Source organism: Jaculus jaculus, chromosome 3, assembly GCF_020740685.1.
Source record: "Jaculus jaculus isolate mJacJac1 chromosome 3, mJacJac1.mat.Y.cur, whole genome shotgun sequence".
Lineage (NCBI taxonomy): Eukaryota > Metazoa > Chordata > Mammalia > Rodentia > Dipodidae > Jaculus > Jaculus jaculus.
Genome location: NC_059104.1, coordinates 177,071,117 through 177,089,734, shown reverse-complemented (window position 1 = coordinate 177,089,734; position 18,618 = coordinate 177,071,117). Strand labels below are relative to the sequence as shown.

At 48.0% G+C, this 18,618-nt stretch overlaps 1 non-coding gene across 1 annotated transcript; it reads right to left on the bottom strand.

Moving 5' to 3' along the window:
- Positions 1-17,739: 17,739 nt before the first annotated feature.
- Positions 17,740-17,841, bottom strand: LOC123459753. The gene has a single exon (XR_006636495.1). It is a non-coding gene; the product is annotated as a U6 spliceosomal RNA (small nuclear RNA).
- Between the last annotated feature and the right edge of the window lie 777 nt (positions 17,842-18,618).

The window sequence follows — 18,618 nt, the reverse complement described above, 5'->3', positions numbered from 1 at the left end:
AAGAGTTACAAGCTGGGTATGTGGTGCAACACCTTTAATCCCAGCACTCGGGAGGCATAGGTACGAGGATCACCGTGAGTTTGAGGCCAGCCTGAGACTACATAGTGAATTCCAGGTCAGCCTGGGCTAGAGTGAGACCCTACCTCGAAAAATCTAAATAAATAAATAAATAAAATAAAGGAAAGAGCTGTGTTCGTCACTAATTAAAAAGAAAAAGATAGTATGTTAAGAAACATCAAAAAGTACACAGCCAGTAAATATTAGTGTCAACATGACCAAAAGTTTAGGGCCCCATCAGGGCCACATTATGGCTTTCATGAGCCCTAGTCACTTTTGAAAAGACTCAGATGGCTCTAGTTATGGGGTACCTAATGGGAGAAGACCAGAGCATGGTGAATCAACCAAATTGCCAGCTTTGGACCATGAGGAAGCTTCTGTGGGTCGATGAGAATCCATTCCTGTCCACATGTGTGAGATGGCTTGGATGGAGACAGCCAGGGAGAGGCCAATCCCAGCACAGCTGGAGCCTGGCAAACCCTCACACGTATCCTCGTCCTGATCTTCAACTGAAGAAAGCCGTCACAAACCACCTAGAGCAATCTAGCCAACAGGGAGCTGTGGGGACAGGGCTGAAAGGAGTTGTTGTCTGGTTGGCCATTGGAGGAATCGAGCCAGCAGCATGGGCCATATTTCTGGTGCAAAAGGTAAAATGAAGCCAAGCCAGGCCAGGAACTAGATGGACAGAGAACAAGCCAAAACACTCTGTGTGGAGCTGGCAGGTGAGGTGCATTCCAAAGCCACTGGCACCATCTGGGCCCGGTGGCTGTTTTTACTGTTGCTGTTTTGAGACAGGTTCTCACTGTGGAGCCCAGGCTGAGCTCAAACTCAAGATTCTCCCACCTCAGTCTTCCAAATGCTGGGTTTACAGGGATGCACCACCGTGCCTGGCTAGTGTCTACTATCTTAAGGAGTCCACAGACAGCCAGACATACTGAATAAAAACAAGCCTCCTCTGAAGATTTTCTCTTCTACGGTGAGCTTGGGCAATTGCTGCTAGAGAGACAGCGCGCTCACCAACTGCTGATTGTAAGTGTCACTTTAAGAGGATAGTGGTGGCGCACGCCTTTAGTCCCAGCACTCAGGAGGCAGAGGTAGGAGGATCGTCGCGACTTCAAGGCCACCCTGAGACTACATAGTGAATTCCAGGTCAGCCTGGGCCAGAGTGAGACCCTCCCTCAAGCCCCCCCGCCACAAAAAAAGAAGAGAGATCCTTTCAGTTCAGGCAATACAACATGAAGACGTGTAAGACGCAGAGCTGGGTTTAGAGCGCAAGGCAGGAGGAGAGGAGGATCGAGAAGCATTCCTCCACCGCATCGGGCTGTGGTCCTCGCTTCCCACAGAGAACAGCAATTCTCAGCAGCAGCTGAATAATGATTCTTTGCCTCCTTTGCCTGTGTGTGTGTGTGTGTGTGTGTGTGTGTGTGTGTGTGTGTGTGTTTTCTTAAATCAACTGCTCCACTTTTCATGTCTTGGTGCCAGCTGAATCATTCCAGATTCACTCATGTTGTCATTATATCTCCAGTGTTCTAGGAGAAAGCTTCCGTAATGAATGTCACCTGTTACAACAGAAAGACACCTGGGCCAGCTGCATTCCAAAGGATAGTCACTGCTTATATCCTGGGACCTTCACAGATGAGACCAGGTGATCACTGTCCACAACCCCTCAGCAACTGTGGAACAACCCAGAACGTGAGAGGACGAGGCCCGAATGTACCTCATTGCTGTGGGGGTAGGCTACACAGTACACAATAGGTTGGTGGGTTACTGAAGAAGGACTTACACCTGGATCAGACAAACAAGTTTTCACTACTCAGTATGACATGAAAACCTGCCAGGCAACTGTTGTTAGTCAACAGGAAGGAGTTGCTGAGAGATGTCAAGACTCTACAAGATGAGTGAGCATTTTCCTAGAATTGCTTTTTTCCTGAGGCGCTAAGGGCGTGCCAATCAAATTCCAAGGCTGTAGGCAGTTGGCAGGGAGGTGGGAGTGCCCCCTTGATATCTCTCGCTGTCTCTGCAGTTCCACTTCCTGTGGAGCCTGCCTGAGCTGTGGGAAGCTGAAGCCCTCGCTGTGGCTTCATAAGTTTGACCCATGCCAGCACCCTTAGCTCTGGAAAAACTTGATAGGAGTGCTGAGATCCCTATAGATCCTCCAGTTACTCCTAAAGGAGATACCTCAAGGGCTCTGCCTCCCACTCTTCACAAAGGTCAAGTTTTAACTCTCCCTCTGTTTTCATAAATAGGCTATTTTTTTTCTTAAACCAAAACATCAATAACTACAGAGAAACACAAAGGAAAGGAAACTATGATAAATAATCATTTCCAAGACTCCAGCCCAAACTCCTGGGGGTATTTGCATATTGATATCTGCTTTGAACTGCGGACCACAAATATTAATCTCAACTGAGAGGTGAAATAGTTCCCGAAGACACACAGAACAAACTCCAACTCACTTTGTATACTCATACTGCAGATCACTTCTGCACCCTCAAAACGGATGGGTTTTCCCCACCAGCAAGCAAGCAAGCAATAGATTATTCTGCAGAGGATACCAGCTAGGCAGCCTCAAATCCAACACTGACACCATCTATCCAGAGTCAGAACCAGACCCCAGAAGTGACCCCACTGAGATGCCCATCACAAGGCTGGTTCATAGTCCTTTCTTGGATTCAGTTAATTTGCTAGAGAGGTTACAGAGCCCACAGGAATACGTATCATTACTGGTTTATTTCAAGGAATGTTTTTAACCAACACAAACAAACTCCAGATGAAGAGATGCAAAGGACACGTTCTGGAAGGGCCTGGGATGCAGAAGCTTCTGTCACCGTGACCTTGGATTGGAGGGCTCCACCCTACCAGCATTCCACTTAGTCCTCTGTCCAGCAACTCCCCAGGCCCTGTCCTGTGTTTCCTCGGGTGCTTCTTTGTGTTAGCATGGTTGAAGCATGAGCAGTCTGTAGAATGAACAGTGGGAAAGCCAGCAAGTTCTGTCCATGTTCCTCTTGGCCTCTCTGCAGCAGCACTTCTTCCTCCCAGGTGTGGAGCAGAACCCCTTCTCAGACGAGAATCTGTGGTGAATTATCTTCACTGTCGACTCGACTGAAGTTGGAATTGCCTAGGGGACACACCTCTGGGTGTGGTGGTTGCAATGCCACCCCACTGCCCCATAGACCCGAATGTTTGAACACTTACTCTCCAGCTGGTGATGCTGTTTGGGAAGGTCCTTTAGGAGATGGAGGCTTGCAGGGGGAAGCGGGTCACTGGGGGCGGGCGGGGGGGGGGGCTTGAAGGGTTACAGCTCAGCCTTCTTGCTCTCTGTTCCACCTGTGACGTGATGATGTGAGCCGGCTTCCCACTGCTGCCATACTTTCTCAGCCATGATGAAATTTCCCCTGGACGCTGTAAGCCCGAATAAACCCTTTCCTTCCCTAGGCTGCTTCTGGTGGGGTATTTTCTCCCAGCAATAAGAAAGTCACCAACACAGAGAGGTTTAGCTAAGGGAGAGAGAGCCATCCTAAATGTGGGTGGCACCGTCCCAGGGGTTGGGGTCTAGGACTGAGTGAAAAGAGCACTGGCCTTCCCCTTTCTCTGCATTCTAGTTGGTGCCATAGACCAAGCTGCTCTTGTCACCATCTTTGCCCACCATGGACTGCATTCCTGTGAACTGTGAGCTCAAGTCAACCCTGCCTCTTTGAATTACTTTGTTCAGGTGTTTTGTTTTCAATGAGAAAAGTGACCAATGCAGGGTCTTTCCATGTACTATCAGACAAGGTAAGTGTGTGTTTGTGGCCAGCTCTGAGACAGAAAGGTAGGAGAAGGTGATGAATCCTCCTTGAGGAAGACTGAGTCTAATTTCTTTTGTTTTTTAATTTAATTTATTTATTTGATAGTAACACAGAGAGAGAATGGGCACACCAGGGCTTCCAGCCACTGCAAACGAATTCCAGATGTGTGCACCCCCTTGTGCATCTGGCTAACGTGGGTCCTGGGGAATTGAGCCTCGAACCGGGGTCCTTAGGCTTCACAGGCAAGCGCTTAACCACTAAGCCATCACTCCAGCCCTGAGTCTAATTTCTATAGCTTGGCTTGGGGAGAAAAAAAAAAAAAAAAAAAAAAAGGGCAAGAGGGAGGGTCTGCTTTCTGATTCTCAGGAGTGCTAAGAACGCAACATTCTCTCAAGACTGTCTTTCACCTGCATTGCTTTGAAACTGTTCCTAAGCTGGTTCCTGAACCAACGACAAGAGGCCAAGTATTTTAGCCTTACTGTTTCTGGACATTTCAGGAGATATTATGGGCTATGAGAATTATTGAGCCGCAAACCATGGACAAAAATACATGTGGCTGTGTGAATGTGGGCAAGTGTCGATGACAACGTTCCAGCTATTTCAACCTCTCTCTTAAAAAAAAGGGCCACAAAAGAACATACTGTATGTCACGTACTGGGACTCTCCTACACGAAGGAGGCCTGGGAGTCAGCAGCTCCGGGGACAAATGACACACCAAGCCCTCCCTCTTTGATGGTCTCCAGCTCTCATAGCCATCCTGATGATCAGATACACTTCACGGAGCTGCCTGACCGCATGCAAAACGAGCCCCAGAAGGCTGTAAAGAAAAGAGGCCTGGAAAGTTACAGAGCAACACCATAGAAGAGCTGTGCGGCTTTGGGTCAAGGGAGGGAGGGGTGTCTTTACAGGACAGCGTCCTCTACCTGCTCAGAGATGCCCATGGCCCTGTCTCACCTGACCCCTCGGGGCCTGCTTGCTGACCTTGTAAAGAATCTGCAGACTTTGTGTAATGCCCTGGCCTGGAGAAGCCAAAATTCTAGAGACACCTCTAAGATCTCCTGTTCTGGGGTACGGGGTGGGGCTGTGATTCAGTGGTTAGGTTATAGGCGCTCCCTCCATAAGCCTGTCATATGGAGTTCAAATCCGCAACACTCATATAAAGCCAAATGCAAAGTGGGGCACATATCTGTAATCCCAACACATTTACGGCAATGGGGCCAGGAGAATCCCTAAGCTCACCAGCCAGTTAGACTTTTCCCAAGTGGCAAAAACAAGAGAGACCTAGTCTCAAAAAAAGAGAAGGATGGGGTGGAGAGATGGCTTAGCGGTTAAGCGCTTGCCTGTGAAGCCTAAGGACCCCGGTTCGAGGCTCGGTTCCCCAGGTCCCACGTTAGCCAGATGCACAAGGGGGCGCACACGTCTGGAGTTCATTTGCAGAGGCTGGAAGCCCTGGCGCGCCCATTCTCTCTCTCTCCCTCTACCTATCTTTTACTCTGTGTCTGTTGCTCTCAAATAAATAAATAAAAAATGAACAAAAAGTATTTAAAAAAAAAAGAGAGAAGGAGGAAGGAGAAGACCAACACCTCAGGGTTGTCCTCGGACATCCACATGGGTGCAGTGGCATACAAACACACATGTGCTCACACACACATACACACACACACACACACACACACACACACGGTTTTTAAAAATATATTTTTTTAAGGGCTGGTGAGATGGCTTAGTAATTAAGGCACTTGCCTGTGAAGCCTAAGGATCTATGTTCTACTCTCCAGATTCCATGTAAGCCAGACACACAAAGGTAAGGCAAGTGCAAGGTTGCACATGCCCATTAGGTGGCGCAAGTGTCTGGAGTTCAATGGCAGTGGCTGAGGCCTGGCATGCCAATTCTTTCTCTCTCTCTCACTCTCTCTCTCTAAAAATAAATAAATAAAATCAAATAAAAAGATTTGAAAAATAATTTTTAAAAGAACGCTTCTTCTGCTCCTGCCCCCCTCTGGGAACCAGCCATGCTCCTGGTCACTCACACATATTGCATGTGCATTTATTGAGCACCTGCTGTATTCCACCTAGTACAAGAAACGAACTAGATGGAGTACTTTCCTCTCAGGATGAATTGTGAAATCAGAGGGCTAGGTGACAACCAGGAGAGAGGCTCATCATCCAGGGAATTTGGGATAATGATCGCTACCATGACTGAGTGGGGTGGGAGAGGGAGGGGCTAAGAGCTCAAACCCGGGGCCTCGCGCATGCTGGGCAAGCACTTGGAGCAGTCTCCCTAACCCGGGTTTTCGTTCTTGTTTGAGGCAGGGTCTGACTCTAGTCCTACCTGACCCAGGACTCACTCTGTAAACCTAGGCTGACCTCAACGCTCAGTGATCCTCCCAAGCGCTGGGATTATGCATGCGAGCCACCACACCCAGAAACTCTGACTTTTCTTTTTCAAAGCAAAAGCAGAACAAATGATACTATAGACAGTGATTCAGGAGGAGGGTTCCCACCCCAGCTAGAACAGACTAAACTTACACCTGAAGAATGAAGAACTGCCACTAGAATGAGCGCTCCTGGCAGAAGGGCAAGCATGTGTCAAGGTGGAGCAAGACGGAGGAGCAGCAGAAACGGCGATGTGGCTGAAGCCTGCAAGCCCGAGGTGGCAAAGACGAGCCTGTAGGGAAGAGGGGCCTTGCTAAGAGCCCTGGACCTCCCAGGAAACCACTGCTGCATCTTTGGTATAAAGTACTACAACCTGAATATATATATATATATAAATTTTATTTATTTATTTATTTGAGAGAGAGGCAGAGAGAGAGAGAATGGATGCACCAGGGCCTCCAGCCACTGCAAATGAACTCCAGATGCATGCACCACCATGTGCAACTGGCTTAGGTAGGTACTGGGAAATCAAACCTGCTTCTCAGGCAAGTGTCTTAACTGCTAAGTTATCTCTCCAGCCGTAGATACTTTAAAAAAAAAAAAATCTTTATTTATTTGCAGGCAGAGAGTGACAGACAGAGAAAGGGAGAGACAATGGATGCACCAGGGTCTCCAGCCACTGCAAACGAACTCCAGATGCATGTGCTCCTTTGTGTATCTGACTTTACTGGGGAATCAAACCCAGATCTTCAGGCTTTGCAGGCCAGGGTGTTAAGCACGGAGCCATCCCTCCAGGCCCCTGATAGATATTTTTAGTGGCATCACTTTGGCTACTCAGTGGAAGGATGAGCCTGAGGCAAGGAGAATGAAGAGGAAAGGAAGGCAGTTAGTCAGGAAATACCTGACTATGTCTGCTAAGACAAGGTGGTGGCTTTGACAGGGTGGCCAGCTGTGGCAAGAGAGGGAAGGACGCATTGATGATCTACTTTGGAGGGGCTGACAGAACTTCGGGTATAGTAAGTGGGAGAGGGAAAGGGAAGACAGAGCAATGCATGGTCCGGGGTTTGAGCCGTCAGCCCCTGGGCACATCATCTACTTTGTTGGGGAATGCTCAGAAGCACCAGGCGTGGGGGTGGAATAATCCAGAGCTCTAGTTGACCACGTTAAGTTTAAGAGGCTTGTCACGCATGCAAATGGAGACACCCAGTAAGCAGGTGGGATTCACGGGAGGTATTACTGCTAACGAGTCTGTGGGAGGCACAAAACTGCATGAGACGGAATGGGAATCATGCGCCCAGAAAGAAGGAACGAGAACTAAAGTAAGAGTCATGGGAACTCCAGGAGAGTCCGGAGTAGCAAGTACTGCGAGGGGAAAGAGATGGAGGGAAGAGAGAGACAGAGAGAGAATGAAAACAGGGCGAGTGCCATGAAGGCAAGGGAGGACCAGAGGAGTCACTCCTTGTTGGGAGAGGTGAGCGGCAGGGAAGGTAATTAATTTACCTCCTGGCAAGCTGAACCCAAAGCAGAGAGAGATGCCAACAAGAGGCACCCTGGTTCCAACCGCTACCTGCAAAGGCCGAGTTGGAGGCCAGGTGAGAGATGGGACTGAGACAGGAGGGCAAAGTCCTTACAAGCAAGCAGTGCTCCCCGGATTCCCTCCCTGCCCTCTCTGGCCCTGAGCTGCCAGCGAAACTGCAGGTTCCCCTCACTGGTCCACACACACCCAGGAATGAACAATGAGGCACCCCACGGAAAGCAGGGATTAAGTACAATTTACATAAGGGCACACGGTGAGACTCCACTCTCCTCAGCAGGAATTTACGGTCCTCTGTGGGTGACCGAAGAGCTGTGGGTGACAGTCTTTAGGCTAGTGGCCAGGCTGGCCTGTGCTGGCAAAGAAACCAGTTGACAACAAGAGAGAAAGCAACAGAGGTTAGGGACACTGCCACCCTGGGCAATAGGGCCAGCTTTGAGCACTGGCCTTAGGCCAGGCCAGGGCTCTTCTTCCCAGCCCATGTCTGGAAGTTGCCCACAGCGCCTGCACAACACATCACTTCACCATGAGCCGCATTTGCCCTCCCAGCCTGATGGTCCCCAGCAAGAACTGACCCTTTAGACCTTGCATGACCGCTGAGTTCCAGTCTATGCCTTCCATAGGACTTTGGAATGGTCCAGCAAAACCCAGCTACTGGTCAGGAGATTCTGGAAAGACTGGGACTGGGTCCTGGCCACATCCTAGGAGCCTGAATGGCTGGAGCAGAGCTGGTGCAACCCCTCCACGCTGCTGGCAGGGAAAGCAAAACCAGAGGATGTCAGTGATGCGCCTATGACATTATGGAGCTTTCATGTTTAAAAGGGGCCAGTTAAAGATGGAGTCAAGGGCCAGGGAGATGGCTCTGCGCATGAAGCAGCTCAGGCATGAGCACCAGTGTCAGATGCCCCCAAAGCCACATAAAAACCCAGAGGCCGGGCTGGAGAGCTGGCTTAGCAGTTAAGCGCTTGCCTGTGAAGCCTAAGGACCCCGGTTCGAGGCTCGGTTCCCCAGGTCCCACGTTAGCCAGATGCACAAGGGGGCGCACGCGTCTGGAGTTCGTTTGCAGAGGCTGGAAGCCCTGGCGCGCCCATTCTCTCTCTCTCTCTATCTCTCCCCCCACCCCCGTCTTTCTCTCTCTGTCTGTCACTCTCAAATGAATAAACAATAACAACAACAAAATTAGAAAAAAGAAAGAAAGAAGGAAAAAAAAACCAGAGACCATGACCCCAGCTTGCCCACAGCTAGCCTGGGGAACCCAGTAGTGAACAAGGGACCCTGGAAAATGAGGACTGACACCCGAAGCTATCCTCTGACCCAAACACCCACACGCTATGGCCTACACACACACACACACACACACACACACACACACACACACACACCACCACCACCACCAACAACAACAACAACAACAACAAAAACATAAAAAAGAAGGAGGAAGAGGAGAAGAAAAGGAAAATGACAAAAACAAAACAAAACAAAACAGGATATAGACTCTGGTCTCTTGGCTTCCAGCAGCTGTTTCCACCGCTCACAGTTCCCCTCACTAGACGTGACTGATTGATTGGACACATGGTGCTGTGATGTCCAAAACATTACCATTGCCACAGCGCCGCTGAGACACAAATACCAAACCACATGTGATGACTCATCTTCATTGTCAACTTGACCAGCCTTTGGATCACCATGGAAATACACCTCAGGGTTTCCAGGGACATTTGACTAAAGAGGAAAGACTTGCCCTAAATGTACGTGATACTATCCTCTGGACTAAGGTCCAGATAAATTTTACTTTTTAAAATATATTTTATTTCTTTATATATGAGAGAGAAGGAGGGACAGAGAGAGAGAGAGAGAGAGAGAATGGGCCTGCCAGGGCCTCCAGCCACTGCAAACAAACTCCAGACACATGCACCTCCTTGTGCAGCTGGCTTATGTGGGTCCTAGGGAATCGAACCAGGATCCTTTGGCTTTGCAGGCAAATGCCTTAACCACTAAGCCATCTCTCCAGCCCCAGAGTAAATTTTTTTTAAAGGTGAGAGCCCCTGAGGACGAGCACTCATCTCTCTTTGCTCTGTGGAGGTGGATGTCATGTGACCAGCTGTCTTGGGTTCTTGCCACTGAGCCTCTCCTCCATACAGACTGTGTCCTCACACTGTGACCAAAATAAACCCACCCCTCCTTAAGTTGCCTTCCTCAGGTGTTGTGTCACAGAAATAAGAGAAGTCATGAACAGGATACCCAACTTCCAATGCTCTGTTGTGTCTTAAGTAACCTGCTAAATGCAGAGTCCAGACATATGGCTTCCCATCCCTCCCCCTCTTTTTTTTTTTTAACATTTTTTATTTATTTGAGAGAGATAAAGAGGCAGAGAGAGAGAGAGAAAAAGAATGGGTCTCTAGCCACTGCAGACAAATTCCAGATGCATGCTCCACCTTGTGCATCTGGCTTTCATGGGTCTTGGAGAATCAAACCAGAATCCTTCAGCTTTGCAGGTAAACACCTTAACCACTAAGCCATCTCTCCAGCCTTCACCCCTCCCCCACCCTTCTTAAGCCAGGTGTGGACTGTCCTCTCTGGCCTCATGTTCCTCATTTGCTAACCGTAGAGTGTGGCAGTTCTAAGAGCAGATCCCAGGGGGGCTAGAAATATTACCCCGTAACTGCTTCTGAACTATGAGATTTCCAGATGGGGGTCCTTGTTTGCCTAAACACCTCGGCAACATTTGTGTCTTATTCCTAATTGTATATTTGCTCTATTATAAACATAAATTGGGGGGGTATCTCATACCACTAGTCATGTCAAGTACCCTAGGAAAATGATCTATATTTATCACAACTTTGCTTATCCTTGGCACGAATGGTCGGGGAAGGCCTCCTTCTAAGGTCCTTTGTGAGGGAAAGAAGAAAGGTATTGTAGGTGACAGCAGACGCAGCCCAGCTCAGGCCAGGGCCACAGAGGGCTAACAGGCCCACGTGGTGCGGCTCACCATCCACAGGTGCCAAAGAGTCCCGGGCCCCAGAGAGGTCCCCTTCCTGTGTCTCAAACTGCCCCTTTTCACGTCGGATATCCTCCGGAGCCCACAGCAGAGGAAACCAGAGTTGAAAGTTCCTGTTGTGAGGGTCCAGGGAGGGAATACCCAACTGTCCAACTTCTGTAATTGGCCCCCAGGGGTTCGGTTGGCGCTCTCCCATGCTGCTGTGTTTGTCTGCGCCCCCCCACCACCCCGAGACAGATAGCCATGCCTCTCTCCTTGGTCCCTGGAGTGGAGGTCCCAGCAGAAACCCAGAGCCAAGGCTCACTCTCTCTGCCCTCCGCTTGGCTCTCTCCAAGTCTGCCCAGTGTCATGGTTCCTTCCTCTAACCCTGACCTTGTCCCTGTCCTGGTTCCCAGCTCTGTCTGTCCTGTTGTGTTACAGGACTCCCTCTTTGGACCCCATCCCAGTCCACCTCCTGGAGTCCCTGTCAGTAAACATGACAAACTGCTTTGGAGTAGAGTGACACACAAGAATCCCAGTGACCAAGGGCTCCTGAGGTCATGGCCGTGGGGCTGGCTGCAGCTCCCAATTTCCAGCCAGACCTGAGCTGGTCTCACTACTGAACATTACCACTAACTGATATTATCAGGATCAACCTTGGACCCGCCACCCAGTGCTAGATTTTGGAGGGACAGCTGTGGGCACAAATAGCATAGTCCAGCCCCCGAGAGGAGCCAGGCCAAGCCCCCATAATTACAAATCACTGACTGCACAGAGGAAACACTGGTGAACAGAGAACAGGGGAGGAAGAAGGGAGGAAAGGAAGGAAAGGTAGCCAGTCCTCTTATGGCCACATGACCTCCATCAAGTGTTAGTTTCAGAACAAGACTGAGTGCTTCAACAACGAGAAGGAATAGGAAATAATGGGAGGATGGATGGAGGTATTTAGAATGATACTTAGGGCTCGGGAGGAAGAAGATGGGAAGCAACAGGTAGTCAGCTGTGGCTCTCTGAGAGCAGACTGAGTCAGTAATGTGCAGGAACTGAGCATGATCACAGAGCGGCCTGAGCCAAGCCCTGCCCCGCCCCCAATGCATGGGTCTTCTCAGTTCACTGTCCAACTAACTCCCTGCCCGGAGGGGTTCTGACTCTGGAACTTATTCAGCTCAGTTTTTAAATATTTTATTTATTTGTAAGCAGAGAGATACAGACACACAGAGAGAGGCAAAGAGGGAGAGAGAAAGAAAAAGAGAGAGAGAGAGAGAGAGAGCTCACTAGGGCCTCTAGCCACAGCAAATGAACTCTAGATGCATGTGCCGCCTTGTGCATCTGGTTTACATGGGTACTGGGGGAATCAAACCTGGGTCCTTAGGCTTCACGGGCAAGTGCCTTAACGGCTAAGCCATCTCTCCTCAGCTGGTTTTTTGCAGACCTCAAGAAACAAAAAATTTGATAGTTGGCATGGCAACACATCTCTATACCCCAGCACTCAAGAGTGAGATGCAGGGCTGGAGAGATGGCTTAGCAGTTAAGCGCTTGCCTGTGAAGCCTAAGGACCCCGGTTCGAGGCTCAATTCCCCAGGACCCACGTTAGCCAGATGCCCAAAGGGGCGCATGCATCTGGAGTTTGTTTGCAGTGGCTGGAGACCTTGGCACGCCCATTCTCTCTCTCTCTCTCTCTCTCTCTCTCTGCCTCTCTCAAATAAATAAAAAAAAAAGAGTCAGATGCAGAAGGATCAAGACTTTGAGGCCAGCCTGGGCTACATAACCACATCCTGTCTTAAAACAAAGCCCCCCAACAAAAACTGGCCTGACACAGTGGCCTATGTCTATAGTCTCAGCAGTTGGGAAGCTGAGGCAGAAGGATCACTTGAGCTCAGGACCAGCCTAGGCAACATAGTAAAACTATCTCAAAAAAAAAAAGCAAAAAAACAAAACAGGGCTGTAGAGATGGCCTTAGTGGTTAAAGTGCTCGTCTGTGAAGTCTAAGGACCCATGTTTGACTCTCCAGATCCCAGGTAAGCCAGATGAGCAAAGGTGAGGTGGTTGCAAGGTCACACATGCCCACTAGGGGGTGCAAGCGTCTGGAGTTTGATTTCAGTGGCTGAGGCCCTGGTGCACCAATTCTCTCTCCCTCTGTTTTTCTCTCTCTCTCTAAAATAAATTTGAAAATGTTAAAAACACAACAAAACAAAATTTGGTTATTTATAACCCTTGATGCCTACTTTCTGCTATAATGTGGATATGGCTTCAGTGTGACCACAAGGGTTCATGTGCTCAGAACGGGTTCCTAGTGTGGTGGTGCTCAAAGGTGACTGGTCCTTTGAGAGATAGAACATAATGGGAGGTTCTTAGCTCATTGGGGGTGCTTCTCTTAAAATCCATTTCTGGCAGGTCTCAAGGGACCACTGAGCTCTCATAAGGGTTGTTCTGAGAATGAGCTTGAACCAAGCCCGCTGGCTAACACGTGGAGTCACCAAGCGCAGGAAGCTAAAGCAAGAGGATCGCTGTGAGCTGGAGGCCAGCCTGGGCTACACGGTGAGCTGTGACCTTTTCCTTCCACGTATTCCTGCCACGTATGGCATCCACCATTAGTCTCTCACAAAAGGCTATACCAATGGGACCACCCAGCCTTCAGCTTGAACCTCCAGAACTATAAGATAAATAAATCTCTTTAAAAAATAATAGTTACTCTGCTTCCAGTAGTTTCTCATAGAAATACAAAAAAAACCTATGTATTTCCTAACAAAATTTTAGGTCAGTTTATGGCCCTCTTTTATTATTTTACTGATGCCATGGGCCTAAAAATTTCTGAAAGCTTACTTGAAAGTCAAATTTAAATGACTGAAAGTCAAACAGAGCATTTGTATTTTGGGTAGCATCTATACTAAGAACTCAGCATCTTCAGGGCTAAAAGGGCTTTTGAGTTTCATTCAAAATGCATAGGGCCTGTTAACATCCAGAAAAAAAAAGTAAGCATCATGGCTTCTTAAATTATACTGAAACCCAAAATACAAGAGCCACCCCTTCCCAGAACCCTCCACCCCCAGGACTCCCATATTAAATGCACCTTCTAAGGCAGAAGTTGGCAAGCTATTCCCTGTCAGCCAGGGCAGACCCAATGAGAAAAATAGTTTTAATATTTCTGATAGTTGGGGGGAAAAAGGGCTTTGTGACCCATGGAAATTCCACGAATTCAAACTTTAGACTCCATAAACAAAGTCGCCTTGGAACATAGCCGCCGCCACCTCCTCTCATTTACATACTGTCCACGGCAGCTTTCATACTCCAGTGCCAGTTAAGTCATTTCAACAGAGACCCTGCCACCTCACAGGCCTGAGATGCCATCTTGTCCTTCACAGGAAAGTTTGCCCAAACCTGCCTTAGACCAAAGCCCAGAGAGGGAATTCACACCCACATATCTATCCCTTCCCCACGGTCCCCCACCATCAAGAAGTGAGCATTGATTTACCAAACTGCCTGGTAAGCACTTCTCTTAATGCTCACACCCATCTATTAATGCTACTCTCACTTTTGGTTAGAGAAGCTTCTCTTTTCAGAGGGCAGTGACCTTGGGATGACTCAGAAGGCACCATGGTGCTGAGAAGTGACAGAGGAGTGCTCAGCACTGCAATAGCTCAATCACACCTTCCAAGGCTCAGGCTCCATTGCAGAAAAGGTGGTGGAAAGAATGTAAGAGCCAAAGGAAGGGTAGGACTCCTTACAACGTGCTCCTCCAGACACAAAATGGCCTGGATATGCATGAGCCCATAGTGCCTGACACTACCTACACAAGACCAACATCAGAGGAAGAAAAGATGATGACATCAACATAAAAGAGATTGATCAAAGGAGGGAAGGGGTATGATGGAGAGTGGAGTTGCAAAGGGGGAAGTGAGGGAAGGGAGGGAATTACCATGGGTTATTGTCTACAATTATGGAAGTTGTCAATAAAAAATAAATTGAAAAAAAAGAAGTGAGCATTTATTTACCTCATGTCAAACCCTCCCCCGTTCTTACTCTAGCCTGAACCATTTCTAGGCCAGAGCTTCCCACTGGAAGTGTGTCAAATGGGCAACAGATACGGGCAAAATGGTGATGCCCTTGCCCTTCGGGTGTGGGGCCCACTGGACCCTGTGATCCAGTTAGTCCTGGGTCATCAGTCCTGGAGACAGTATCATATATAACAGCGGTGGGCAATTGAGAGTAGGCCCCGTGGAGCAGCAAGGGCACAGCTCTGCCCTCAAACAGTGAGGCTGGCCACCGCCTTCTGGACATGCCCTTCAGCAGCCAACTTTGACACAAGCACAGCAGCGGGTGTGGAGGGGATGGCCAGGGCAGGGACACTAGGAGTCCACTCTTGGTGGCCACGATATCAGATGACATCCCCGACTCTCCATCTTCATAGCAATTTATTGCAACTCACTCTGTATTCTCCGGGTGACCTTGAACTCACGGCGATCCTCCTACCTCTGCCTCCTGAGTGCTGGGATTAAAGGTGTGCGCCACCACGCCTGGCTTACTTTCTCTTTTAATGAGGTACAATTAGTATACAATAAAAATGCATCTATTTTAAACCTACAGTACTGTGACTTTTCACAAATGTACATAGTAACCAATACCATAAAAAAAGATAGAAAACCAGGCTGGAGAGATGGCTTAGTGGTTAAGGTATTTGCCTGCAAAGCCAAAGGACCCAGGTTCGATTACCCAGGACCCATGTAAGCCAGTTACACAAGGGGCACATGCATCTGGAGTTAGTCTGCAATGGCTATAGGCTCTAGAATGCCCATTCTCTCTCTCTCCCCCCTTGCAAATGAATAAATAAAATTTCTTATAGAGATGGAAAACCAAGGGCTGAGAATCTAGTTCAGCAGTAGAACACTTGCCTAGTGTGCATGAGGCCCAAGGTTCAAGTCCCAGCACCTCAAGAAAAATAAAGGGGGGGACTTGTCATTGCCTCACCAGTGTTCCCTCATGCCCTCCTTACAGCCCCCCCCTCCCGCCGCACCTCTGTCCCAGACAGCTATTCTTCTGTTTCCTGTCATTACAAATTTGTTTTCCCTATTCTAGAATGTCATTCGTAATAGAATTATACAGCATGTGCTATTTTGTGTCTGGCTTCCTTCAGCCAGAGTAATGTTTTGAGACTCATCCATGGTGTATCAATACCAGACTGGGACACTTCTGCTCTTGTTTTTGAGTGGAAGGAGGCGCTGTGAATAATTATGTCAGGGCAGGTGGCCCAAATCAGAACTCTCTCCAGGGCCAGTCAGAACAAGAGTCACCCTAGGTACTGGGGCTGTCTCCATCTTTCTCGACACATTAGTTTTTTTCAGTCATAGGGAACTAGTCCAAAACTGCGTGTGTGTTCTGCAAATCAGTACACCAAGCTCCCAGTGCACTTGAGCACAAAAGGAGAGACAGGTGGTTCTGGATCCAATGCCAATCAGGAGAAATTTCAATAGCGCATTTGTCAGTAGAAGAAAAAGAAAGGCCTGGGCTGGAGAGATGGCTTAGCGGTTAATCGCTTGCCTATGAAGCCTAAGGACCCCGGTTCAAGGCTCAACTCCCTAGGACCCACGTTAGCCAGATGCACAAGGGGGCGCACGCATCTGGAGTTCGTTTGCAGTGGCTGTAGGCCCTGGTACGCCCATTCTCTCTCCCTCTCTCTCTCTCTCTCTCTCTCTCTCTCTCTCTCTCTGCCTCTTTGTCTGTTGCTCTTAAATAAATAATAAAAATTAAAGAAAAAAAGAAAGGCCTGCTCTTTTTTTTTTTTTTTTTTGGTTTTTTGAGGTAGGGTCTCGCTCTAGCTCAGGCTGACCTGGAATTCACTATCTAGTCTCAGAGTGGCCTCGAACTCACGGCAACCCTCCTACCTCTGCCTCCCAAGTGCTGGGATTAAAGGCGTGCGCCACCCGCCCCCCTGGCTCAAATCTTTAAATGTAGTATCACCTACTGTGATTTTTGAGTGGTTATAAAAATGTTTATAAAAATTTTAACACATATCTATTTTTTATATTTTATTAAATATATATTTAAGTATATATACATATATACTTTTAAGTATGTATACATATATATTATGTGTATATATATATATATATATATATAGAGAGAGAGAGAGAGAGAGAGAGAGAGAGAGGGAGGGAGGGAGGGAGGGAGGGAGGGAGGGAGGGAGGGAGAGTCTCACTTTATCCCTGGCTGACCAGGAACTCACTCTGTAGTTCCAGGCTGGCCTCAGACTTACAGCGATCCCCCTACCTCTGCCTCGAGAGTGCTAGGATTAAAGGTGTGCGCCATTATGCCCGGCAATTTTTTTAAACTTTTTTTTATTGACAACTTCTACAAATATAAGCAATATACCATGATCATAAGTCCTTTCCCTTTTTCCCCTCCCAGTCCCCCTCCACTGATCCCCTCCTCGTTCCAACCAGTCTCCCTTCTGTTTTTTTTTTTAATTTTTTTTTAAAGTTTTTTTTTTTAATTTTTATTTATTTATTTGAGAGCGACAGACAGAGAGAGAAAGACAGATAGAGGGAGAGAGAGAGAATGGGCGCGCCAGGGCTTCCAGCCTCTGCAAACGAACTCCAGACGCGTGCGCCCCCTTGTGCATCTGGCTAACGTGGAACCTGGGGAACCGAGCCTCGAACCGGGGTCCTTAGGCTTCACAGGCAAGTGCTTAACTGCTAAGCCATCTCTCCAGCCCTCCCTTCTGTTTTTATGTCATCATTTTTCCCTCCTACTATGCAGGTCTTGTGTAGGTAGCATCAGCCACTGCGAGGTCCTGAATACCACGGCCACTTTGTGTCTGGAAGAGAGCATTGTGAGCACTTCTCCCTCCCCTTCCTTTGGTTCTTACATTCTCTCTGTCATCTCTTCTACAGTGGTCCCTGAGCCTTGGAGGGTGTGATCAAGATGTCTTATTGAATGCTGAACACTCTGTTGTCGCTTCTCAGCTCTTTAGTGAGTTTTGAGACACCCCAGTGGTAGATGTTTATATATTTTTTTAAACGGAATGCTTCGCAGATTTGCGTGTCGTCCTTGCACAGGGGCCACACACATCTTCTCTGGACCAATCTTAGTGTATGTGCTGCCGGAGCGAGCACAGATGTTTATACATGTTTAACATCAACTTGCTCAGACGAAATCTCTTGTCAGTAATGCTCATGGAAATTTTGAAAAAAAAAATCATGAAACATCTCCATCAGCTGGAAGTGGTGGTTCACATCTTTAATCCCAGCACTCGGGAGGCAGAGGTAGGAGGATAGCCGAGAGTTCGAGGCCACCCTGAGACTACATAGTGAATTCCAGGTCAGCCTGAGCTACAGTGAGACCTTACTCCAAAAACAAACAAAAACAAAATCTCGATCAGATCAAAATTTCATGTTACAACTTACATATATCTTTAGATTTTAATAGGCATGTTAGTTATAGCAACCTTGTTTCTAACAGTAAAATGGTTGAGTGGTTTTTATTTAGAATTGCTTATTTTTTGTGACAGGGCCTCATGTTGCTCAAGCTGGCCTGGAATTGCGATGTAGCTGAAGATGCCCTTGAACTTGTGATCTTGCTGCTTCTACCTCCTGATTGCGAAGATTTCAGATGTGTGCCGCTGCACCCGCTTTGTAAAGTGTTGAGGATCGAACCCAGAGCTTTGTGGTAGGTAAATAAATACTCTGTCAACTGAGCTATATCTCCAGTCCATTTTAGAGCTTCATATAAATTCAATACCTAATGTTTTCCTTTACTTTGTATTGTAATTATAAAACATTATGGAAAATGCTTTTTTTAAAAATACTAAGTCCCATACAGGCGTCCCTAAATAATGCATTCCCTTCACCCATGTGCACTATAAACAGGAAGGGATGAAGGCTCCTGCTAGG